We start from the raw sequence: 26,893 nt of genomic DNA on the forward strand, positions 1-26,893 counted from the left end.
AAATCCTCACCTGATCTGGAACCCTGAATAGACCGTTTGCTTTTTGTCATTGCTTTGTTGTTTGGTAATAGTGGTCTATAATGTGCTATTTTTTTCTTTAACTCAGATTGAAATCAAGATTTCAAGAGTAAGGCAAGATGCCCTCAAGGGAAAGGAGAAGAAAACAAGATAACCGCAAAAAACGAAAACAGCAACGGAATTACAGCACTCTTTCACAACAAATACTTCAAAAAACAGGAACAAAGCTCCTGGTAAGACAACTAAGTCTTTTTTACGGAACATATGTACATCCCAAAAAAATGTTGGACAGCATGTAGAAAAAGAGAATGAGAGAGTAAATTTGAAAAGGAATGAGAGAACCTCAAAGAATCCTACAACTGGAGCAGGAGAGAATAATATGTATAGGAATAGAAGGCAAAATCAGTTTAGAGACATTCGTAAACTTATGTTACGCAATAGGGTGGTTTTAAATTTGTTAAAAAACATTAGGAAAAGTAAACAGAGAGCTGCTTTTTATAAGAAAAAGAAAAATGTAGAGAAGATTGTTGATCAGGCTTTTGAAGTTAAGAAAAATTATTTATTTTAATAATCAATAGAATTTGGACACTTAACAAGACAATTGATGTTTTCAAATCAAACAGTAGATGGAAAAGAGTAATTAATCGGACTAATTTTTGTAAAGTTTTTTCAGGAGAATGGATCCACAGTTCAAGTTGTGAGCCATTTTTTAATGAGGAGAGTTACTTCCAGGAGAATGATTTAGTGCATGCAGTTGACACCAGTGGTCGAGCGTATGAAGTGAAATACGGTTGTCCGATTGAAAAAGAGAAACTTGTGCCTAGAGAACCAGAAGAGGTGTTAACTGATGAAGTTTTAGGGAGACGTAGTAAGGGTCCAGTGTACACTTGGAAGTGTAGTCGTATTTGTAGTGTGCGACAGGAATCAATTGATTTGTTTTGTAATTTCTTACGTACATATAGTAAGAAAAGTCTAAAGCAGAAAGTGAAGTTGTTGCAAGACTTAGATCCTTGCAGAGTGAGAGAAAACACAGGTTTGCAAGGGCATTCACTGGCTTGTCTTTCTAGAAAAGTCTGTCACAGTGTTTTTCATAATTTTAGGATGTTAGCAGTGCATCATACCAAAATGAGGAAATTAGTGAGAATGTTGTATTATGCAAAAAGTCCAGCACTTAAGCTTAAACAATTAAACAGTGCTCTTTTGCATGGAACTGAATTAGATGTGAAGAACATTTGTGAAGAAATTGAGATTTGTTATTTTGGTGAAAAAGAGGACAGTGTAGAAATTGATACAGCAATTCAAGGTAATGTGGAAGACAATGTACAGACTTCAAATACAGAAAAGTTTGAGCAGGAAATTACCAGGTTTAAGGTGAAATCAAGTGAAAGGCCGAATTTTACTTGTGTGTGTTGTCGACGAAGTCATTATAAGCATCAAACTAGATTAGTTGATTTATACGTAAAAAGTGAAAAGATGAATAATTATGAGTGGAAGGATTTTGCAACTTATTTGTGGGTGGAGAATTGTTTTGATTTGAGTTCTGATCAGCGTATTTGTAAATATTGTTATGATAAATTAAATCAAAACAGAATGCCTGCTAGAGCTGTTCCTAATAATCTGGAGTTGATAGACATTCCCCGTGAATTGATGGATTTAAATACATATGAGTCTATTTTGATTCAATGTGTCCGTCCTTTTCAGGCAATTGTTCGCATGGAGCCTAAGATAGGGAAATTGCCTCCTACAGATTTGCAGAGAGGATTAAAGGGAAGAGTTGTTTATTTGCCTCTAGATTTCAAAAAAAATATTGATACAATTGGTATAGAAAAAGTAGAAGAGGGACCTTTAGTTATTCTAGTTAATGGGGTTCCAACAAAGAGTAAGAAAATCTGGCAAGATTTAGTGGATGTTAGGAAAGTCAAAAAGGCAACGTTGTATTTAGTAAAAAACAATGAGTATTACAAAGATGTATGTGTTGCAGCAGAGGAAACAGCTGCAGATGAAGACAGTGATTGTTCAGGCGGCCAAATTGAAAAAGTTGATGTGTCTAGAAGTGAAGAAATATATGAACATTATACTGTTCATCCTTTGCATTCCAAAGAAGTAATGGGGAATTCAATTGAATTGTTTCAAATGAAAGCAGCAAAAGGAAGTCCCATTAATGTATGAGAAGAAAGTTTGGAAGCTCGTTGTTTTCCACAGCTATTTCCAACAGGTCGAGGTGGACGATATGACGATCGACCACTTCAAATTCCTGCATCTGAATACCGAACTGTATGATTATATGCTGAAGATCCAAGGTTTCGTCAATGCATTCCCTATTTGTTTCATTTACTGTATGAAAGTGACTTGTCTGGGTTTTCTTATGCAGTAAACCATATACTGAAAAGTGGAGCACATCTGCAAAATGTTTCGGTGAGGGACTTTATGGAGAAAGTGAATCTGCAAGATAATATTTTGGAATCTCATTTAATCAACCTCATGGCATGTCAGCGTGGTACAAACGAGTATTGGTACCGTCGTCATGGGAAATTGAAATGTATGCTAAGAAACTTAGGAACTCCTATATGGTTCCTCACTCTTAGCTGTGCCGAGTATGCATGGGATGACTTACTTCAATTTATACACGAGGCAAATGCAAATATACAAAATATAGAATTCAAAACACCTGGAGAACTGTGTTCTTTGGATCCAGTGAATGTATGCAGATATTTTAATCATAGATTTGAAGCTATGATGTCTTTTATTATCAACAAAAAAATCCTCCCCTTGGAGAGGTTTTGGATTTCTTTTGGAGAAAGGAGTATCAAGCGAGAGGTGCTCCTCACATACATATGTTGTTATGGATTAAAGATGCACCCAAATTTGGAACAGATTCGGATGAGACAGTGATGAGCTTCATTGAAGAGTATTCAACATGTGCTGTTCCGAAAACTACAGAAGAAAACAGTTTAAGGCAACAAGTTTTACGCTTTCAATCCCATCGTTGTGGAAAGTACTGTCGTCGAAAATTCAGAAACAAGGACAAGTTCTACACAAAATGTCGTCTTCTCTGCGACATACTGTGACGAGGAAATCACCAAAAAATACATACAATTTAAAAAGAAACGAAGAGTCCAAGTACATCAACGACTACAACCCAGTGATTTTGTCCATGTGGAATGCTAACATGGATATTCAATTCGTTGCTGACAACTCTATTGCTGTGGCTCGATATGTGACGTCTTACATCACAAAAAAAGAAAAGACCGAACTGAAGGAAATGTGGGAGGACATTTCACATGAAAAGAGTCTAAGCAAGAAATTATACAGTTACAGTCTGAAGATGTTGTCGCATCGAGAAATTGGAGCATATGAATGTTCTGATCGATTGTCGTCAGCAAGTCTCTATGCCAAATCTAGAACCATCATTTGGGTGAGTCTAGGTCTTGCTGCAACACGAAATCGAGTTTTGAAATCTGTACAAGAGATAGAGTATTTGGCGGAGAAAGAACCAGAAAGTACAGATATTTTGAAGACAAACATGTTGGATACATACTATCCAAATAGAAGTAGTCATCTTGAGAACAGTTGTTTGTATGAAGTTCTGCAAAACTATATTTATAAGAGAACCATCAGAGAAGATATTAACAATGGAATATATGCTATCATTGGGTGTGAAGGATGTCTAGTGAGACAGAAAAAAGGCCATTTGATTAATCATCAAAAATTGAGTTGTGAAAATCCAGAGAAAAGGGAATTTTACTATTTAGCTCTTTTGCAACTCTTAAAGCCATGGCGTACAGAAGAGGAACTACTTGGAGATTTTCTCTGTTACGAAGATTCTTTTAATGCAACCAAGAATACCATAGAATGTCCTGTTTTTCCAAATTATCTGCAAATGTTGAACGAAGAAATAGAGCAAGAAGCCACAATTGCTGCAGAGATTGCTAGAGACAGTTCTCAAGACAGTCAGGGTTCTACTTCTTTGAGTCAGGATCCACTTGGAGGACCAATTATTCAAAATGAAGCTGCCACTGCTATGGATGAGGTGGAACGAGCTATGGAACAAGCTCAAGATGATGTAGTTAACTTAGAAGATTTGGTGAAACAACTAAACCTAGAGCAGAAACAGATATATGACGAAGTCACAGATCAGGTTGAACATGGATTCACTCATGAGAAAAAAGAGTGCTCATGTACATCTTTTAAACCAGTCCAACTGTACGTGAGTGGAGAAGCGGGAAGTGGAAAAAGTTTTCTGATTAAAGCAATTGCAACTTATCTGCAGAAAAGGACTGAATCACCGCTGTCTTGTGTTGTTACTGCTCCAACTGGGCTGGCTGCACATAACATTAAAGGGATTACTTTACATAGTTTACTGATGCTGCCAGCGGAGCATGATAACAAATTGCAATATCACAAGCTATCTGGAGATGCGTGTTCCGAAGTTTCGAGAGTCCTGAAGAAAATTAAACTTCTTATCATTGATGAAGTAAGCATGGTGTCAACTATAATGCTTGCTTTTGTGCATTTGAGAATGCAAGAAATTCTTAGAACAGACTATGATGTCTTATTTGGAAGAAAACATATTATTGTTTTTGGAGATCTTCTGCAGTTGACTCCAGTAAAAGGACAACCTGTGTTCAAAATACTCACTCATGAAGATACCAGGAAGTGCTTAGGGAGCATCGGAAACGTTAATATATGGTTAAACTTTAAATATGCCGAACTGCTTCAAAATATGCGGCAGGCAAAGGATGAAGATTATAAAAACATTCTACAAGATGTAAGGATCGGAAAAATAAGTCAGCAAGGGAAAGAAGCTTTACATGCACGATTAATTTCAAATTTGTACCCAAATGAAAACATTCTTCCAGAGAACATATTTAAGAAAATTAATGAGAAGAAATCTGGCATATGTTTGTTGCCAACTCTGAAAGAATGTTCCATGTTCAACAACAAAATGTTACAGTTAGAAAATGAAGAGATAGTGAAACTGGAATCTATAGATAAAATAGAGCATATGGGAGCAACAATTATTTTGTCTGAGAATTTGAAATCAAAATTGGATTCATTAGAGAAGACTATATCTAAAACTGCTGGTTTTGAAAAGACTCTGAATGTGTGTTTGAATTGTCGTATCATTTTGAGAAGGAATTTAAATGTTGAAAGAGGTCTGGTAAATGGAGCAATGGGTCATGTTGTTGGTTTTGTGAATTACAAAAATAGAGATGGAATTGAAATTTTAAAAATTAAATTTGATGGCATTGACGAAATAGAACAAATTTGTCGTTGTTCAGCTAGATTTTTGCTCGTGAAAGACTTATATGTTCGCCGAAAACAGTTTCCTGTTTGTTTGGCATATGCAGTGACAATTCATAAATCTCAAGGTTTAAGTGTAGATAGTGCTTTGGTGAACATTGGAAGTTCTGTGTTTAAAGAGGGTATGGCATATGTTGCATTATCATGAGTCAGAACTTTATCAGGATTGTACTTGATTGAGTGTGATGAAACAAAGATTTGTGCAGATCTACATTGTGTTAAAGAATACAATAGGTTAAGAAGAGAGTATGCTCCACATTTGCTTCAATATCCTCTGATTGAAAAACGTGTGGTAGGCCGAAAAAGAAGAAATGAGAGTAATTGCAGTGAGGTAGTAGCAAAAAGACAAAAAGTAGATGAAACTGTAATTGTAAGCAGAAGAAAAAAGGATTCTGTTGAAGATATTGTTGGATTTCAGTTTGAAAACAGTTCTGGTGTCAACTGCTATGCTAATGTAGTGGTTAATGTTGTTTTTTTTCTTCAAAATATACAAGAACAGATTGTTGAAAATCGGGATCAAAGATTCTGTTGTTTGTTGAATTCCGTGTTTAAGAAATGTACCAGTGATAGAGCAAAAATAGAAAGTGTTTCAGAAATTCGAAATCTTCTAGACGTATGTTCTGGTGAAAATCAATTTTCACAGAATATTCAGCAAGATTGTCAGGAATTTTTAAGGTATATGTTTGATGTATTGGAAGATGAAGGAGTAGATATAAAAAATCTTTTTAACCTTTCTTATCAATGGCAACATGACTGTGATAACTGTACTTCATCAAGTACTACTAGAATAGACACTGAAAGATTTATATATTTGAATTTACCAGACTGTAAATCAGTGCCTTTTAATAAGCTAGTTAAGGCAGCGGATCACAATATGGTGTGTACCCAATGTAAGTCTACAATGCTGTCCACATTATTTCTTCAAAATTATGGTCAGTATGTCATTTTAATGTTCCAACGATGTAGACCTGATGGAACTAAATTGACAACTTCTATTAAAAATTTCGTGGCTTCTCAGTTATCGATATCAGGGAGAACCTTTGCAACTGTAGCTATTATTTTTCATGACGGTCGTTCTACAACATCAGGGCATTACACATGCTATTTAAAAAGTTGTAAAGGTTGGACCCAATGTAACGACACTCATTTGACTTTCAAACAACGTTTGCCTTTTGGCTTAAAAAATTCATACCTAGTGTTTTTACAACTAAAATTTAGGTAAAGGTAATTGGCCTATGAAGACGGGAGCAGTTAATAAAGGTTATTTTGCTGTTTAAAAATATATTCTGAGTAAAAGTGATCCAGGTAATATAAAAACTTGAATTTTCATATAGGTACTGTAAGTGGATCTCATAGTAAGTGATATTAGTATTATACAAAATGATGAACATGAGTGAGTCAGAGATGGTTTTACAAATACTTAAATATTGTGAAAATGTTGTAGAGCCTTTCTTTCAGAACGTCGGGAAAAAGGTTATTTCAGAGTGTCTTAGAATTAATTTGGAAATATACTCATACATCTGACACTATTTGGCCGAAAGGAAAGGTACAGGAATGAGTAAAGAGTCATGACTGAAAAAAAGGTGTATATGAAAATAATGAAAATATTTCAGATGTTCTTGGAGCTTTTCTTCTAGAAAGTCGATGAAATGGATTTTTAAGTGAACAGCAAAGTACTTTGCAACGAGAAAAGGACCTCCATGATATACTATTTGGCCTCACGGAAAAGTAAGTCAATCAAAGATTAGTGTACATTTGTCATTTGTCAGTATCTAAGGTTTTTTTTAAAACACAATCTTTTAGATTGTGTTTTTTCCCCCGCTGTCATATGATGATTAATTTGAACTCACTGTTTTAAGTGAAATTCAATATATTCTGACAACCGCAAAATTAAACTATGTAATTTGTTGTACAAGTTATTCTATGCTTTGGATTGTGTAAATTAAATTGTATTCTCATTCTCTGACACTCACTTTCCTTTTTCCATCCTCTGTCAGCTCTTTTTACTCACTTATAATGTCTTTCTCTCACTCTCTGTAACCCCCGTTCCTTTACTCCACTTCTTTGACAACCCCTCATTCTCATTTCAGCTGTCTGCATCCCCTCTCTCCCTTGCATAATTTTTAAGCTTTCAGTCTCTCTGCTTTACTTCCCTTTTCCGTATTTTCCTCCTTTGCTCTTTTAGTAATTCCTGTTTACTCACTCAGCAGTATTATCGCACTCTATCACTATAAATCACCCACTCACCCTCGCTTATCTTTGTTTGCTCCTTACTTTTGACCTCTTCTCTCTCCTCTTCTGACCACCTCACTCAGTTTTTCTCTTAGTGTGTCTGCCTACTAACTTCCTCACTCCATTTCCCTCAATCGTTGTATATTATCCTCTCTCCCTTCATCCTTTCACTCTATGACTGATCTTCACTTACTCTCACTTATCTTCTATTTCTCATTCTTCTAAATGCATCCTTAATTAGACTGTTTTCTGTCTCAGTCATTATCTTTTTACTTACTACTGTTTCCTGATTTAGTTTTGCTAACTCACATTGTTTTAGTAACTTTCTTACCATCAGTTCATTTCTCAGTTCTTCTCTTCCTCTGTGTCAGTGAATCTATATGCCAAACTCTTAGTAATTTGCTCTCATTCTATTTTTTTTTTCTCTTTTTATCCTTCTACCTTACTTTATTTCCCTTTCTGTGTCCTTCACTCTTACTTTATTTCTAAATACAATGTTATGATTTTTAACCTCTTCATTTGTATATTTTAATTTAAAATACACATTTTACTAATTTTAACTTATTTTTTCTTCTCTCTTTCACAGACACAAAGTGTAGTAAAAAAATTAATTAAAGTTACATTTATTATATGGTAAGTATGACTAAAAAAATGTAGTTTGTCATCACCCTTTGCTTAAAGCTTACTAATATTTTCTCAAACAACCTCACTCCTGTGTCTTTATTCTGCTTCCCTCACTTATTCTTATTCTCCATGTTTACTCCAATTTCCCTATTTCCCCTCTCATATTCAACTTCTTTCAATCCCTATTCTTTACTTCACTTACTCTCTGTTCCCTTCCTTTGCTTTTTCACTCATTTTGTTTTTCTTAATTTTTTACCTTACTCCTACACACACACCTCATCCCCCTCTCAACACATACACACACCTCTAACATACACCCCACACACACCACACACACACACCTCATACACACAAAAAATCCCCCCACACACTCTTCACATACACACACACACACATTCCATACACACACATGCATCACACACATATACAGCTCACACCCATACACTCCTCACACATACTTCACACACCCTCACCTCCACCCACACCAAAACACCCCACACAGCCACACCCACAGACACACCTTACACACCCACACCCCGACCTACACCCACTGACTCCCTATAAGTCACACACACTGCATTACTTATCTTTCTTTGCTGTTTCACTCAAACCCATTCAGGTACTGTTTTCTTTACTCTCTTTGTCCTTTCTCTTTGTCACTCCCCATGTCTTATCCTAATTCAATTTTTCACCCTCTTTCACCCCTCTTTACTTACACTAACTGGTCTTTTCTTACCCTCACTCACCGTTCTTCATTTATCCCGGTTACGCCACTACCCTTCATTCTCAATTTTTTACTGTCCTTTCTTTTTCTTTCAACACCCACTCAGGTTTCAGGTTTTAAAGTCTTTATTTCGATTGTTAAAAGAATCATAAAAGACAATTTTACAAGCAATAATTAATTAACATTTAAATGCACATACATTAAAAGGGAATTAAGCATTAAAAATGAATTAAACAGTTTGTAGACAGTCCTGAGTTAAGTTCCCTAAGACAAATTTCCCCAAATAAAATGGGATTACAAGTAAATTCATGCTATCCAGATTTAGGCTACTGTTTTGTCCTGAGTATCCACGCCCAACCCAAATATTTGGCAATACACACTGTGATGATTTCCAGTGTGTTAGTTTTTAATACATGGATAGCCTCTTCTGATTTTCTTATGGGCAGTCTCTGAAAGAGTGGTTTTAGCCATTTGGTCCTTGGTGCATGGTATTTGGGGCAAGCAAACAGAAAATGGCCCTCTGTTTCTTTCTGGCCTGGGCACCATTTGCATTGATCCGTGATGCTAGAGGACCAATTTTTCGTGAAGGTATTCAACGGCAAAGTGCCCACCCGAAACTGGTGGAAGAGTTTCCTGTCTAAGGATTTAGAGACCGTGTCCCAGTAAAGTTCACGTATGGGGTCCAACTTAAAACAAAGAAACCTACCAGTAAGGCTAGTAGAGCAGGAGGCATTTATTCTGTTCAGGCGAAGCGTGGACCAGTATAATTCTTTAAACGCCTGTTTGGTTGGAAAAATACTAACTGCTGGGGAAGACCAAAGGTGCTCTAAGCCCATGTCCGTCAAGATCGATTTGACCGTTCGGAACCAGGGAATTTTTTCCGATCCACTGATTGCCCTTACTTCTACTACCCCGTTTGCAAATAAGGTAAGGTCGGGCGAGGTCCATAGACGCCTCCAGAAGGCAACCAGTCTGAATCTAGCCAGCTCGTTAATTGGAGGGCATCCCAAATCCAAACAAAGGGGGATTGAGGGGGACGACTGTGGCAAACCAACCAAGTTGCGGAGAAACTTACACTGTATTTTAAACAGGCCCTGCAAATCCATATGACCCCACAGATCCGCACCATATAGAATTGCGGGGTTAATTTTGGCATCGTAGATTTTGAGGGCTGGTGTGACCCGCTTGGTAATAGATTTCCTTTGCTCACTCAGTAAACAGCCGGTAAGTCGTGCAAGTTTAAGATGTTGGGCATCAACTTGTGTTTTCCATTTCAAGCGACTATCTAGCATAACCCCCAAGTATGTCATGTTCTCAACTTGGTCCAGCTTGACCCCTCCCATACTAACTGTACTCCGGACAGTGCGATTCTTACTTAAGACCATGAATTTGGTTTTCCCAACATTCACCTTGAGGTCGCTGATGACACAGAACTCCTCAAAGCGGTCCAGGGCCCGCTGTAGGCCGCTGCGTGTTCTGGAGAGGAGTAAGGTGTCATCAGCAAAGATGAGCATTGGGAATCGCTGTCCTGCCAACATGGGAGCATCAGTTGGGGTCGATTCGAAGAATTTTACAACTTGGTCAATAAACAAAAGGAAGAGAGTAGGGGCCAAAACACAGCCCTGGCGGACACCACGGGTGACTGGGAAGAGTTCTGTCACCTGGCCCTGGGCACCCCATCTTACCCTTGCAAAGTTGTCCTTATGCATTTTAATTATCATGTCAAGCAATTCGGTTGGCATCCCTAGAGACTTCAGGACTCCCCACATTTTCTCCCTCGGTACAAGATCGAATGCGGACTTCAGATCGATGAACGCAGCAAAGATGGTACCGCCGCCAAGCAGCACCACCTTCCAGTAGATCAAACAAAATCTGAACACCTGGTCGATGGTGCTGGTTCCTGATCTGAAGCCCGCCTGCATTGGGGATAGGATGTCCTCCATCTCAATCCATCCTTGGACCCTGCCCAGGACCATGCGAGCGATAAGTTTTTGTATAGAGTCAATAAGACTAATCGGGCGGTAATTACCCGGACTAGACCTATTGCCCTTTTTGTAAATCGGCAGGATCTCCGCCCCCTTCCAAGATTTGGGTATGCCTGCGCCTGCAGCGATGGAGTTTGCCACCATGGCAATATATGGTATCCACAGGGCAGGGTTAGCTTTGAAGAGGTCAGCGGGTATAAGATCCATACCTGGCGCTTTCCCTCGCATGGTACAGTGTAATGCAAGCTCGACCTCACCTTCTGTAAAAGTGATGATCTCGCTTTGGGTAGTGGGGTGGGGAGTCTTTTCAATTGTGCTGGATGGCGTGGGGTTAACAGCACGGAACTGGGTTGCATAGAAGGTCACCCATTCATTGGGGGGCACATGGTTTGTGGGGATACGACCGTCCGGATCCTTCCCCCACTTAACTATCTCCCAAAATTTGATGGGATTGCTGGACATGGAGGCTACCAAGAGGTCGGACCAGTATTTATCCTCCCACTCCCTTTTAGCCTCCCCTTGTGCTTTCCTATAGGATGACCTGGCGGCTTTCACCAAGCTAGCATTCCGAGACTTAACAGCTTTAACTAGGGCAGTATGTGCTTCCCTGCATTTTTTATTATACCATTTGTGGGGGCGAGTGGGTACCAGGTTATTTCCCTGTCGGCGAGGTTGAGAAAGCAGAATTTTTAAATCCTTAAAACAGCGATTATGGAGATTTAAGATATGGTCAGCTGCTCTGGTTTTGTCCCCCAACTCAGCGTGAGTCAGCATTTCATTAAGAGTAATGTTAACCACACTAGTAATCTTGTTCCTCAATAACTCGTCCCCCTCAATTTTGGACCATTTTACCCTCTTCCTATCATTTGTTAAGTAGGTGTCCCCCGTCTGTGAGATACCAGGTTCCTCTAATCTTGCTAGACCTGGCACCTTTAATTGCAGAGTCAGGGGATTATGGTCACTTTCAGGGCGGGGAGTTACCTCCATGTCCAGCATCAGAGGCCAATCTGCTACTTTTAGCAGAATGTAATCGATGCGGCTTCTTCTCAGCCCGTTGTCAAAAGTGCAGCTGGCTCCCTGGTCTGATTTAGTTCGGCCATTACAGGCCCTAAAGCCACTGTTAAGACAAAAGGCCGTCCAATTTACCGCAGCCTCTGTGGCAGGTACTGATTTTACAGACGTCAGCTCAGGTATGCCCCATGCTGTGTCCTCCACGGAGCCCCAACAGTCCCCAGGGTCTAGTAGGGGTTCAAAGCAACAATTTAGGTCTCCAGCAAGCAAGATGACATTGGAACAATCGAGGGCTGCCAGAGCAGATTCTAGTACCTCCAACAATGGTGGCGTGCGGCCACCTGGCTGGCCTCGTGCATATATATTTAACAATATCAGGTCCTGGTGACCAGTCCTTCCCAATCTAACAATCAGGAGGTCCGGGTTAGGTACACTTATCTCCGTGATACAATAGCCCAGGGATTGTCGCACCCAGATCAGTAACCCCCCGCAGGCTCGCCCTTTGGTATTCCCAGTAGCACTTTGGGTGGCTGCTTTATAGAAATTTACATAACCCTGCTTATAAACTGGGTCCACAGCCCAGGTTTCCTGGAGTAGTATGACATCATATTTATCCATGAACTCAAGCCAATCACTAGAGTGGACACGGTTTTTAATCCCAGCAATGTTCCAGGACGCTATGGCAAGAGTTTCCGATGTGGGTACGATAAAAGAGGCCACCACCGCGGAGACTGCATGCGAATCCTGTCCTGTCCCAGCTTCCAGCCCATTTTCTGACCCCCCCGTGAGGCTATGTTCAGCCAACAACAAAGAGATTCCCCCTTCCCTTAAAGGTGGTGTATTTTTCCCTGATGAAGGTGGGACCCTTTTCCCCTCCTCTACCATGACTATAAGTTGGATAGGCGCCTGGCCCTGCCTCTTACCCCCTACCCCAGGGTCGGCATTTTCTACAGATTCTGAAGTTTGGGGTGGTTTATGGAGTCAATCAATTGCCTCCAGATCGGACAGGGGACCAAAGCGGTTGAATAAAGGTGGAAAAATTGGTAGGTGTAGTGTCCTGGGGTTGTTCATAACAATGGATCGTCCCTGTCTCGGGGCTTTTTGGGAGTGGGCCTGTCTTTGGGGATAGAAATAAGAAAGGTCTAAAGTTTGAACGTCCCCCTGTCTGGCAAACCTAGCTTCTCGGCAGATTGTATCCACCACCCATGAGTCCCTAAACGATATTAAAATGCAATCACCCTCCAGATCCTTGGGACTCTGGCCCACCCAGTCAACCCTCCTTACAAATAAGATTTCTGTTGGCGAGGATGGGGGCAGGGGTCTGTTTTTATTCAGCCAAAAGGTAACCTTATTTCGCAGGTCTTCGTGAGTCTCCCTTTTACCTGATGGCAGTGGGGCAACACCAGTCAGCACCATGGTATAAGGTGTTGCCTCTATGGGGATATCGACCCGCGGCGTGGGATGCCTGGATTGCTTCTTTGCCAGGGGGTTAGGGGCATTTTGGTGGTTTACACGGGGCCTATGGGGTGGGAAACTCTGGGTGGTGGGATTGGGTTTTACCTGAGGGGGTAATTTAGTTGGTTGACGTCTGGGGGGGTTATGTTCATAGGCTTTGGCATATGAGGGCGTTGGGGAGCGGCCTTTAGTACCTTATTTGGAAAAATTTTATAAGCACTCCCTTTGTTTAAATTAGGGTTGTCCGTTACTGGTCCTGGTGGATTATGATTGTTATCAACTAGACTAGGTGGAATTATAGTTGTTTTTGGGGCCAGAGATGAATGGGTGTATTTGGCCAACCCAGAATCTATGTCCGATAAGGACAATAGTATTGCAGAGTTCGCATTAACTACAGCCTCCAAAGAGTTTATTTGCAATAACATTAGTCTAGTTCTCTCCAAAACAGGTGATAGGAGGTTTTTCATTAAGACCTCCATCTTTGCCAGCAGGGAATCATCACTGCTCAGACATGTTGGACAGGGGTTTGAGGAACCTAAGGAAATAAGGGAGGGGCATAGAGTGTTGGGCAATGCATTTGTGCATTGATTTCCGCTTGGATGGCCTGAGCCTAGTGTGTGATTACCAACGGGATCTTTTAATTTCGGCATCTTGCATTCTCTCCCTCCCTTATAACTGGAGTCTTGTTTTCTTTTCCTAGAACCCTTGTCTATAACTGTGAGATCTGTGTGGACTGGGGCATTAGAATCTACTTTGGGTGAGTCAGGGATTGAATCAACCGAATCAAAACTTTGATTAGTGGAATAGCTATCCTGAGTATCAATTTCTCCTGTTGCTTCAAGGTCGTCCAGGGGATGTTTGGGGAAAAGTGTAGTGTGAGCAAGAGGATTTATATCCTCGCTATCCATGTGGACAATAGCTTCCGTGGTGTCTAGGTGCATACAATTAAAAGCTGCGTGTACTTGTGCTGGTGGTACGGGGCTGGGAATCTTGGCCAACCTACCTAGAGAAGAGCGTTTTCCGCTAACTAAGTCTAAGGAAAGACGCTTTTCCACCATTGCAATTTCCTTTTCCAGGATACCAGAGGCTCGCGTGATAAAAGCGTCTAGTGGGCCTGAAACCACTCCAGTTGGAGTTTGGATTTGGACGTTGCGAGTTTTACCGGATCTCAGAACCATGATTTCGGAATTTGTCCCAGCTTCTATAATCGTACCTGATTACAATCTTTATACAAGTGCGACAAATACTAAATAAGCCGCCCTGATGGACAGTACGAATATGCGAGAACCCAAAACCCGCTCCGGGCACAATTTAGCCAATCTTACTATTGTTGCACAGCGGACCAGGGATTGTGGGCCGGGGCCGTCCGCTGCCGTCCTCGAACGGCCCGCTCTTTGCCCGGTCTTCGCCCCGGGCTGCGTCCCGCGCTGCGGGAGGAGTTGCCCCGGATATAGCAAAGACTGAGAGCGGTGGGCGGGCCGGCAGGGAGAGCGGACCGGGAGTGGTCAGCGGTCACTCAGGGACTCCTGGGATTTGGAGTCCCTGATACACTCGCAGCCCTGCAGCCCTCAGATGGTGTGAAGCTCCCACTCCTCCTCACTTGACGACGAAGCGGCACCCGCGGAGCGGGTGCGGCGAGTTGCAGGCTGAAAGTCTGGCTGGAAGTCCTCCTCACAGCGAGCAGCCAAAGGTGAGCGCGTCCCAGCAAGCGCTAAAAAATGTTCCCCAAGAGTCTATGCAGCAGGTGGGGCTTTAACAGACCCTCAGGTGGGCGGTGGGCGGGCCGGCAGGGAGAGCGGACCGGGAGTGGTCAGCGGTCACTCAGGGACTCCTGGGATTTGGAGTCCCTGATACACTCGCAGCCCTGCAGCCCTCAGATGGTGTGAAGCTCCCACTCCTCCTCACTTGACGACGAAGCGGCACCCGCGGAGCGGGTGCGGCGAGTTGCAGGCTGAAAGTCTGGCTGGAAGTCCTCCTCACAGCGAGCAGCCAAAGGTGAGCGCGTCCCAGCAAGCGCTAAAAAATGTTCCCCAAGAGTCTATGCAGCAGGTGGGGCTTTAACAGACCCTCAGGTGGGCGGTGGGCGGGCCGGCAGGGAGAGCGGACCGGGAGTGGTCAGCGGTCACTCAGGGACTCCTGGGATTTGGAGTCCCTGATACACTCGCAGCCCTGCAGCCCTCAGATGGTGTGAAGCTCCCACTCCTCCTCACTTGACGACGAAGCGGCACCCGCGGAGCGGGTGCGGCGAGTTGCAGGCTGAAAGTCTGGCTGGAAGTCCTCCTCACAGCGAGCAGCCAAAGGTGAGCGCGTCCCAGCAAGCGCTAAAAAATGTTCCCCAAGAGTCTATGCAGCAGGTGGGGCTTTAACAGACCCTCAGGTGGGCGGTGGGCGGGCCGGCAGGGAGAGCGGACCGGGAGTGGTCAGCGGTCACTCAGGGACTCCTGGGATTTGGAGTCCCTGATACACTCGCAGCCCTGCAGCCCTCAGATGGTGTGAAGCTCCCACTCCTCCTCACTTGACGACGAAGCGGCACCCACTCACATTCTCCCACTGTCTCTACTTTAGTCTTCTTCCTCTCTCTTCCCTTCTTTCGCTCGTTTAGTCATTTTTCTTTTCTCACTTTCACCCTATTACACTTTCTCTGTTTTTTACTATGTAATAAACAATCCCTCTGTGTTCATCCTGTAGCTCTCTTTCTCTTAACATTACTCTCTTTGTGTTCTTCCCTCATGCTAACTCCTTCATTAATTGTTTTCTTCTATTTTTTGGGGGGGCGCGCCCCGGTACACATACCCTGAGAAAAAAAAATTGACAGAGATTCATTAAAAATATAGGTTTATTTTTATAAATGAAAGGTAGTTCTAAGAAGAACTGTTTTTTTTCTTTTTGTTGTTTTATTTATTTTTTAATGGTTTTTTGAACATTTTGTACATTTTTTTGCTTTTCACAACAGTTTTATATATTTTTTGGATTTTTTATGGGGAGAAACAAAAAAAAAGGGAATTGAAAATGGCTCAACTGGAGCAAAAAACAAAAAACGGAAAAAAGTACTTTTTTTTGGGGCAAATGTGATTGTCACCAGCAAGGACAATGAGCTTTATGCTCTTTTCACCATAGGCGATGAGCTTGCCACATTCACTACATGTGATTCTAAAATCAGTAAATCGTGGTTGTATACAAGGCATCATCTCTGCTGTTTCTGGTCCCGATGGAGTGGGTTGTGTTCTTTTAGAGGTGGTCCTTGAAGACTGGGGGAGGTTATTGGCCAGTTCCCTGAGCTCTGCACGAGAGTAGTTGTTGGGATGCTTGTGGGTCATATGTCGAATCATGGTATTATTACCAAAGGAATATTTTTTGTTTGGGTTGCCCCTTGAGAGTTGTTCGCCACAGATTAGGCAAGTTACCTTGGCCGCATTCACTTTTTTCTTGCCCTCTGGAATTGAAAAAAACTCCCATACAATGTGTGACTTTGGCTTGTATGGGGTATTTTGTTCAGGCACCCATCTTCTCCCCTCCTCCTCTTCCTCTTCCTCCTCATCCTCTTCTTCACCACCAATGTACTGTTGTGGTTGTCCTCTTGGTGGTGGTGGTGGTGGTGGTGGTGGTGGTGGTGGTGGGGCAGATGCTCCAGCTGTTGCAGCTACAGTAGCCATTTCAAAGTACAAAATAGTTCTCTCTCTATTACTGAAACAGGTCTTCCTCAGTCATAGGACAAAGTCAGAATAAGGAAAAAAGGTGGAGTCTCATCATTTGGAAAAACAAAACTATCCTGAACCAATGAGAAGTGTTATTTTCAGGTCATATGACCCGGGCTTTACTCATTTGGAAACCAAAACTGTTCTGCACCAATAGAAAGTGTTATTTTCAGGTCACATGACACGACGCGCTCGGGCTATGCGCCCCGGGGCACGCCCGTAGTCGCGCTCCGGGGCGCGCCCGCGGGAGCGTAGCGTAAGCGCGTCAAGACGTTGCACGATCGTGTGCGCACGCGTGCGCTTATGCTGTGCGTCATATGGCGCATCACGCGTCTACGCTATACGTCACGATGTTGTTTTCGTTCACGAGAATAGCGCTAACGGGACGCTCCCCGGTACGCTCCCAGGGCGCGCCGTAATATTGCGCTTACCCGTGCGTTCAACGGTACGAAAAATTTGACATAATTATACAATATAAAATTTTTCTTTAAAATGTATTATTTTTTATACCTATAAAGATTTGCTATTAAAAAACCATTGAAATTCACTGAAAAAACCATAGGTTTCACACTAGTTATAGTTAGGAATTAGCATTAAAAAAACCTATTAAATTCACTGAAAAAACCATAGGTTTCACACCAGTTATAGTTAGCTGGAAGTTTTACTCGCATAAAACCATTGAAATTCCCACGTTATAGTTAGTTGGACTCACTATAACTTGCGCGTGCAATGCACTGCTGATGACGTCACATATTACATCACTCATGACATGGTCAGTGACTTCACTCATGACACATATTCAAAAATAGAAACTAACATTTTCAAAAAAATGGAGATACCCATACCACTTACAACAACCAATTCAATAATTCCACCATCTATATACACATCCACTCATTCACCAACAGTTCTATATAGTCACTCATACATATAGTCACTCATACATATGTAGTGAGATACCTATACATCCTGTTACACACCGACAGTCATTTAAAAGTTATTCACACACATACTCACACATGCAAATAAACTATTGAACATCCATTTATTTGCATATACAGCTATACACACACTACCACTTTACTTCTAAGGAAACTTACACATACTTACTCTCTTAAACAATCACTTATAAAAAACACATACTAATTTAAACCGGAACTCTTACAATTCCTCACTCTCACATAGACTCACTTATATACATCAATATTCACATATACTAGATTAAAACATATGTAGTTACTGATAAAGACACTAGTAAGACAGTCATTCACTCACACACACACACACACACATATATACACTTATCCACCCATACAGTCCTGCACATATGCTGTCTTCAAAACAGATACAAAGAGTCAGTCATTCATGCATCTATGTGCTAAGTAATACCCCCACCAAACCATACAAACACTCATACTGATACTAAGAAAAACCTCTAATAACCTATATACATACACATGTACCTACTCACCAACCCATGCAGCCACTTATACACAAAGTGAAACACTAATACATATATTTAAATATTTAAACATTACTCACTAATATTTATTTTTCAAAAAGAAACACATTCACTGGATGGTGTCATCAGTGATGTCATGAGGGATGTCACTGACCATGTCATGAGTGATGTAATATGTGACGTCATCAGCAGTGCATTGCACGCGCAAGTTATAGTGAGTCCAACTAACTATAACGTGGGAATTTCAATGGTTTTATGCGAGTAAAACTTCCAGCTAACTAGAACCGGTGTGAAACCTATGGTTTTTTCAGTGAATAAATATGTATATATATATATTATATATTACCTACTGGCGATAGCCAGTAGGTATATATAGTTAGGATTGTTTTCCATAGGGAAGTCGCAACATTCTATTGGGAATATAACTACTTTGAGAAGAACTTATTTCAGGTGTTATTTTTGTATAACTGGTAGGCTGAACTTACATATCTGGAAGTGACACACTTGATGTGTTGTTTGAATGTGTGAGTTTAGGCTGTTTTGGATATTGTACCTAATGGGAGAGATGCTGTTTTTGCATGTTCCTCCTGCACCGGCAATGCACACGTTTTGGCTACTGAGCATCCACTGCCATCTAAGCGCAGCAATTGGGGGTGAGGAGACTGTGAATGAAGTTTCAGAAAAGAAAACAAAAAAAACATTACCTGACGTGTTGGCTTTGCCAATGATTTTTGTATTTCCTTAAGAGCATCAGCAAAAAAAACAACAAAAAAAATATATATATATATATTACCGACTGGCGGTCGCCAGTAGGTATATATAGTTAGGATTTTTTCTCTATGGGTTTTTTGAAAATTCTATGTCTAATAACTTTGGCGTTTGTGGACGGAATTGGCTGAAATTTTCAGGAAAATGGCACATTTTGTTTCTGAGCAGCCCCTGAAAATTGGGGGGGGTTCGTCCAGGGGGGGTCGAGAAAAAAGGGGGGTCCCAAAACGTGTTTTTAGGTTTTGCCTGGCGAAAAGATGCGCTCTGCGCATCTTTTTCGCGCAGGCGAAATCCTGATGAGTTCTGTAGTGTGGCTTTGGGTCGGCCCTCGTCATTCATTGGCTGGCTCCATAAATGGAGCCTAGCCATTGGACGAGGGGCCTGTCCGTCAATGCCGGACCAGATTCGGGGGCGTTCCCGACATTCTTTGGCTTTTGCCGACGTCACGCGAAAGCCGGGAACGCCCCCGAATCTGGTCCGGCATTGCCGGCACTTCTGCGTCTCTCCACCCCCCTTTCCCGCCCCCTCCCGCTTGTTGCCTGATGCTGGCCTCGCAATGGCGCTGCGTCTCTCCTCCCCCTTTCCCGCCCCCTCCCGCTTGTTTCCTGATGCCCGCCTTCCTGCTCCGGCCGTCGTGTGCACAGCCGTTTTGCCCGTGAAAATCACCGCCGCAGCCCCGGGGCCGCGGAGAAGCCGAGGGAACAACCGCTGACGTCACCCGGGAGCCGCGCTGCCATTGGTTCAGGCTGCGGGAGGCTCGCCGGGCGACCTGCGCGGTGATTGGCTGCCTTTTTTCCCTCGGTTTGCGGTGAGTGCTGTGCTCGGGGGTCTGCTTGCGGGTGTTCTGAGATGGCGGGAGGAGACGAGGAGCGGAGGTTTTTTGGGACATTGGGAGGGAGAGCGGGCCGGGTGGTGTAGACGGGTGCGTTTTCTAAAGAGCCGCTCGAGGGTTGAGGCTGCGCAATCGATACCGACTTTAACGGACGGTGCCGAGTGAGAGGGTTCGATGGGCGGCCGGTAAGATGGCGGCGGCTGGTGTCCTCCGGAGTGTAAGGGTCTTCGGGGTCGGCTGGAGGACCGCAGGGCTGCGGAGTTAGCCGTGGCAGGCTGGGTCGTTCTGTGCGTCATCGGGGTGATCGCTCGCGTGGGCCTCGGCGGGAGTGGGGGCGGGGGGCAATCTTGTATAATGTCGACAGCTCCACTTTGGTTCTTAACTGAAAAGCCCGGGGTGTGCCCTTATAGTCTCCTCGGGTCAATTCGTGTGAGTGACTGTCGGGTACGTGGCGGAGGGTCGCGGTACTGTGACATGGGAGTCGGGCGGCGGTGACGGGAGGCCGTGTGACGGGCGTGTTTCTGAGGCGGGTATGATGGATAGTTGAACGGTGGCTTCGCGGTGACGGAAGGCCGTGCGACGGGCGGCTCCGTGGTATATGGCGGTACGGAGTATCGTGTGACCGGGGCTGGACCGGAGGGTGGTACGATTGGTGGGTACGGAGGGTAGTGTGACGGGGGTAGGGCTGGAACGGAGTGTAACCGGGTACTGCCGGCCGTGTGACTGGCTGCTCCGAGGTGTAGGGCATGTCATGTGGCTGGAGGTTCCCGGGTATTGCGTCGGGTACGGGGGTGGTGTGACCGGGGTAGGGCGTGTGACTGACTGTTCCGGGGTATTGCGGTGGGTCGTGTGACTGGCGGGTCCGGGTGGTCATGATCTGGGCGGGCGGTGTTGTAAGATGTGCAGCCCTGGCTGGCAGGGAAGTGACTGGTACACCAGGGAATGTAGGGGGGGGGGGAGGGGGCTCCAAGCCGAGCACGCACCCTCCGACCCACTTCCGCCCTGCACCGGCGGACAAACACGGACCCCGCAGCTGCAGACTGGACCCTGCTCAAGAGCCTCGAAGGCCACGGTCGCTGATGCGTGGACTCACAGGCTGCAGCCTTGGCCCGTGTGACTAATCAATCTGATGGAGATGGACATGTTCATGGAGGCCGCCCTGGGGTATTGTGGCAGTGTGCTGATTCCCTCTCATTCCGCCATCAGACACTGAAGGGGGGAGGGGTGGGAATCGCTTTTCAAGAAAGATATTCACCTAACATTTGCCGTTTGCAGGACTCTTAACGTGATCAGGCAATGTTGGGAGACTGACTGCATCATCGATCACAGTGGTGAATCCCGGACTAGCTACTAAAAAGGACCAATAAAAACATGGACGTGTGTTCGTTGCCTTCAGAGTCAGGACCCCATAAAACACTTGAACAAGTTAAGTTCTCTTGTGTAGGTTTCAGCACCCACCAAGCATGCATCTTTTCGAAAAATGCAATGTTTAGACTCAGTGTCTCGCTTTGTTTGCCCTTGCTATGTAACAGGTTGCCTGTTTCCCATCTTCTACCTGCTTCCACATTTCCCCAGATCCCTTCACCCTAATCATCCTTCATAAATATCCTGACAATCTCGTTGGTCCACCCGTTTGGCTGTCTAAGGCGATTAAAGGGAATAGAAACAGAACGGATATGACTAAAGGGTACTCGATCTGCCATGTTTGTTGTTCAAAATGTGCACACGCCTTTACTAATGCTCATGTTTTCAGGACGGAAACGGCTTCTTTGACAATAAAGAAATAAAAATAAATTGAATTTTTAGCTATTCCAGGTTTGTGTGTATTATGTACTTGAATGTGGCTGGCAATGCCAGTTGATATTAACAGTTCTTTTTTCTTTCTTGGTTCCAGCAGCTCTGGTATTTCAGGTCTGCAGAAAAGCAGCGTGTAAAGGGTCAGGTTAAACGCCATTTGAATCCAGTTGTGCACATAGGGGCAGAAGATTCTTCTGGGAGTATTTTCCACATGGATTATTAAAGGTAAAGCACTCTGCTTTCTCGCCCACTCCATCTCATTAGCACCGTCTCAAGTGTTAATTGCAACTTTTTTCTTTTTTGGTTCAATTAGTTGGAATGTATCGCTCCTCCATGAGTCGGTGCACAGGTGTGCCGTCATTAAACTACCACTCTAGTAATCTCGTTGAATAATTTAGTACAAGTTGTCGAGTGCTATTGGAGGCATCTTCCATGATTAACGAACCGAGACAGGTAAAAATAAATCCTCTTTGACCATTCATACTACTGTACACTTACTTGGAAGCTGCTGCAAGCTTTCACTTTTCCCCCCACTCAGTTTTTAGGCTTCAGTTCTTAGCAACATGTAAGGTAAGCACACCCTTCAAAGGCTACATTTACCTGTAAATTAAATGAGATGCCCCCCCGCCCACCTCTCATGCGTCTGTGCCGTTCCGCCCCCTCCCCGTGTATCCGTTCCGCTTTCCCCCTTCTCTCAGGTTCAGCATGCCCACCCCGTCATGTTGTCTGTGCCGTTCCGCCCCCTCCCCGTGTGTCCGTTCCGCTTTCCCCCTTCTCTCAGGTTCAGCATGCCCACCCCGTCGTGTCCTTTTATTTGTAGATCATCGTTGTGCCCAATTGTTAGCATCTCCTCACCCCTCCCTCTAAGCTTGATACCGCTATTCACGCCCCACACTTTGTTTGTCACCCCACATCTTCGTCTCTCTCAGAGGTTGTAAACTGCCCCTTTTCTCAGCCTGCCATGCTCTAATTACCGTTTCTCAGGGCCATCCGCACTCCCAGCATGGAATCTCTCCCCCGCTCTCAGCCCGTCGCACCTTGCACCCTAATTCTCGTCATATAAATAATCTCACCCCACTTTCAGGGATTCACCCATTAATTTCAGATAGTACCCTCTACTCCCTGTATTATTTATTCCTGCTTCAAGTGAACCCCCACCCTCCGTCTACAGCACCCCTATCAGCCTTCTTCTCTTTCTGACCGAGTCCACTTTTAACCCCATCTGCCTGTTGTCTTAACATGTCACCCCTTTCTCCCACCAGTCTCCCACTCTCCTTTGCCCCTTCCATCTGTTTTATACGCCCCACATTTTCAGTCTGTCTTCTGCTTTGCACCCTCCCCCTCCGCCCCCCCTCCCCCTTTCCCACGTTAGTTCCTTCGTGGCTATAACGCCTGGGCGGCACCCCACGACCTAGCACTCACAGGGAGCAGCGTGACGTGTCACAGTGCTGCTTTACTCGATCATTTGTGTTCGTGGTGCGGGAGGACAGGCGTGTACACACAACAAAGTGTCCTGTTACCTGATACTTGCCTTGAGTGCTAACTCGTGAGCAACCTGCTGTCGGGAAGCTCTGCTTGACTCGTGGCCAGCAGAGGTGGCCGGGATTATCTGCCACGATATATTACACCTCTTGCGACAGTAGTATACTGCATTGTGCGTCCCTCAGACCTGGGTAGCCCGTAGCAGTGGGGGCAGGGGGGAGGCGTGCCACCATTATTGTTACATCACCTAAATCATAGGGATTTGGAAAATCCAAGTGTAGCAAAGCCAAGGAAAGCGTTTTCCTTTAGAGCCACGGTCCCTGGTTCGATCCGGGGCATTTGCTAACAGATAACACCTCCGTGGCATCTTTCTGGAAGCGGGGGGGGGGGAGTTGGTGTTGTTTACTCATTGCACAGGCCCTATGCATTTTACTCTCTCGGGGCTCGCAGTGTGTGGATGGGGGCTCGCAGTGTGTGGATGGGGGCTCGCAGCGCGTGGATGGGGACTCGCAGTGTGTGGGGGGCTCGCAGTGTGAGGGGGTGCTCTGTGTGTGGGGGGGGCTCGCAGTGTGTGGGGGGGCTCTGTGGGTGTGTGTGTGGGGGCTCTGTGTGGGTGTGTGTGGGGGGGCTCTGTGTGGGTGTGTGTGGGGGGGGCTCTGTGTGGGTGTGTGTGGGGGGGGGCCCTGTGTGTGTGTGTGTGTGTGGGGGGCCCTGTGGGTTTGTGTTACTATCCTTGTGGGGACTTGAGTATGATAACACACTCACGCTGTGGGGACTTGATTGCACTGTGGGGACTTGAACCCAAGTCCCCACAAGGCAATGTCTTCTAAATGATTTGAAATGACTTCAAAAGCATCTGTGCCAATTTTTACAACTTTTTAAAAAATTGCCTTGTGGGGACCTGTGTTTCACCAAGTGTGTTTATTTTTTTGCTCAGGTCTGCCCCTGTAGACAGGCGGTGGTACTGCAGCCTTAAACACACTTAGCATATTAAACACACTTCAGTAATTGTATCCTATCTAGCAACACAGAGGATAGTGATTTTAAAGAAGCATACCCATCAGAAACCATAATACCTGAATGCAAAACCTTTTTAATTGTATGTAACCTTTTTTTCCTTTTTTTAGAAGCAAATTAACCTACTTACAGTCCACTTCATATTGTTTGGTGGCTATTTTCTTTGAAAAGCATTGACATGAAAAATGTATTAAATCCTAATTTTTTACACTTCCAACACTTAACCGATTCACTATTTAATGTGAAAGTCTGATAGAAATTAATATGTTTATAAACCACAAAAAAATAGAAGCATGTGGGTCACATTGCATTATTTCTTATTTATATCAATTGAAAGTGAGGAGTTTCTGATGGTTACATTAACCATGTGTTTGCTGCGCAAAAATGTTCGGCAATCTAAGCTGACGTTTATTTCATTCTGTGTCTGAATGCTCAGCCCAAGTGAAATAAGAAGCAGTCTAAAATGTAATTAAAGCATATTTTCATTTGTAGCTGTAAAAGCAGCACAAAGCTGAAAGCGTTTTTCTTTTATGTCTTAGTACAGTTTAAACAGCGTCCAAAAGTGCAATTTCGGGAACACATAAGACAGTCTTTCTCATCTCATTAAAGCTTCAATAGGAATATCCAAGCCTTATTTCGAATTGAATTTCTGCACATAAAGTGAAAATCGTCCAACACTCCACCCTCCTGGTCCATTTTCAGGAATGAAGTGAAACCAGCCTGGGAAGTTAAAAACACCCTGCGAGGCCAAGGTCAATTTGCATGTGAAAGCTTAGGAGCAGCTCGCTCAAGGTGCCTTAATTGCTCAACTCAAAATGAATAGCCTGCCATCCCCTCCTCCCATGGCCTCAGGTTAAAGGGAACACCATCACCTTTGACTGTATGGAGACGATCAACTCCTTACCTCCCTTACACTCTTCAGCTGTTCTGCTTCTGATCAGAATAAACGGAGCATCATCCTAGTGGGTATTTCTCTGTTTTCACATGTTAGCATTAAGGTATTCAGAAGTTATCGGCACACGTTCTCTTAGTTTGAAAACTTCTACAATTCACTGATGTACCCGAGTGACCATGCTACATCTATTCCAGACACATAACAAATCCTTAAGGCACACACTAGAAAGTACTGTGTGAGCGCCCCTGTCACAAACTTATCCCATCGTAAACCACTTCTCCACATATGCACTTTTCAGAGGCCTTACAAATTCAAAGTAATCCAAAGGTTACAAAGATCAATTGACTCTTGTCTCAACCATATCTCAAGAGACAAATATTCATACAGGCTTAGGTATTACGGAGTACAAATTACAGGCTCAGACGAGGAATTCCCTTCTTGTTACATATAGCTTTGAGTGCTTGTATTTCATGGAACACAGCTATATTTCGGATTTACACGCCTCACAAATCTAATTCTCACACAGGACAGCTATCCTTCAATGTATCCCTCACATCAAAATGTGGTTTCAGCTATGGTATATGTACTGTAATAGGTAAATGCCAGAACCTGCCTCGAACACATCTCTTGGATGCCCCTTAAAGTATATGCTTCACTTGTTCAGATGAAAAAACGAGAAAAAAGCTTTCTATGTTACATCCTATAATCTTTACATACTTGATAGTAAAAACGCACCAATGTAAACTTGAAAATGTGATATTTATGTTTTTAGAGGAACGGATATATTCCTAATATTTTATGTTCATTGAATTGCTTCTTGATACAAGGTGTAAAGTTTGGTAAAATAAGAAATTAACAATATTTAGTGACATATTCCTTTCAGAAAGAAAATATGAAACTCAGATTTCTCTCCCAGCATACATCTCTAATCTGCTGCTGTGCTCTTGGGAGAATGACCAGTAGAGGGTCTCAACCGAGTAGCAGTTTGGATACTTGCAAGGCACCTGATAATGCTCCGCTTATCGTTCTGCCTGGAGCAGTAGTTTCCTGGGTTACTTTCCTGGGTTCCTGGGTTACTTTCACTAATTATGTGCCTGTGGCAGGGCCGGACTGGCTACCGGGCAGTTGTGTGTGCTGCCGAGCAGGGGGATGCTTTCGTTGATGGGGACCTGTGTGTGCAAAACGAAATTTTTTTTTTTTTTTTTTTCAAAGCGCACGCAGGTCCCCATCAACGAAATACGCCCATACCACGGAGAAAACATCCCCCTGCTCGGCAGCACACACAAGTGCCCGGTAGCCAGTCCGTCTCTGGCCTGTGGACATCTATCCTAGGCTTTCCTGCCCTCACTTTCAGTAGTAGGCATGGGCATAAATGTAAAGACACTAGCAAAACTGACGAAAATCCAGTATGTTATACTGCACACATTTTTCAACATACGCAATTTCCTATCGTTTTGCCTACATAAGACTGGTTTATGCAGAAATGTCTTGCTTCAAGGCAGTCTAATATCAGAGGCTTCAGAAGGGGTGAAAGAGTTGGGGAAATTTGGTTATGTCTGCATGCATTTCTTAGCTAAAACAAACAAGTAGAT

General features: G+C 43.6%; 1 protein-coding gene across 4 annotated transcripts in view; it reads left to right on the forward strand.

Annotated features, from left to right (window-relative positions):
• The window catches only part of LOC144817793 (uncharacterized), a 233,060-nt gene that overhangs the window by 15,100 nt on the left and 191,067 nt on the right, over nt 1-26,893 (forward strand). The window contains exons 2-3 of one of the 4 annotated variants that reach the window (XM_078674611.1): nt 22,005-22,132; nt 22,221-22,360. The exons of 1 other annotated variant lie outside the window; for it this stretch is intronic. The gene's annotated coding sequence lies outside the window, so the exon portion shown is untranslated. The remainder of the gene's footprint in view (nt 1-22,004; nt 22,133-22,220; nt 22,361-26,893) is intronic. 2 more of the 4 variants (XM_078674614.1, XM_078674612.1) reach the window with 2 other exon arrangements.

This window comes from Lissotriton helveticus, chromosome 2_1 (genome assembly GCF_964261635.1).
Source record: "Lissotriton helveticus chromosome 2_1, aLisHel1.1, whole genome shotgun sequence".
NCBI classification, from domain to species: Eukaryota; Metazoa; Chordata; class Amphibia; order Caudata; family Salamandridae; genus Lissotriton; species Lissotriton helveticus.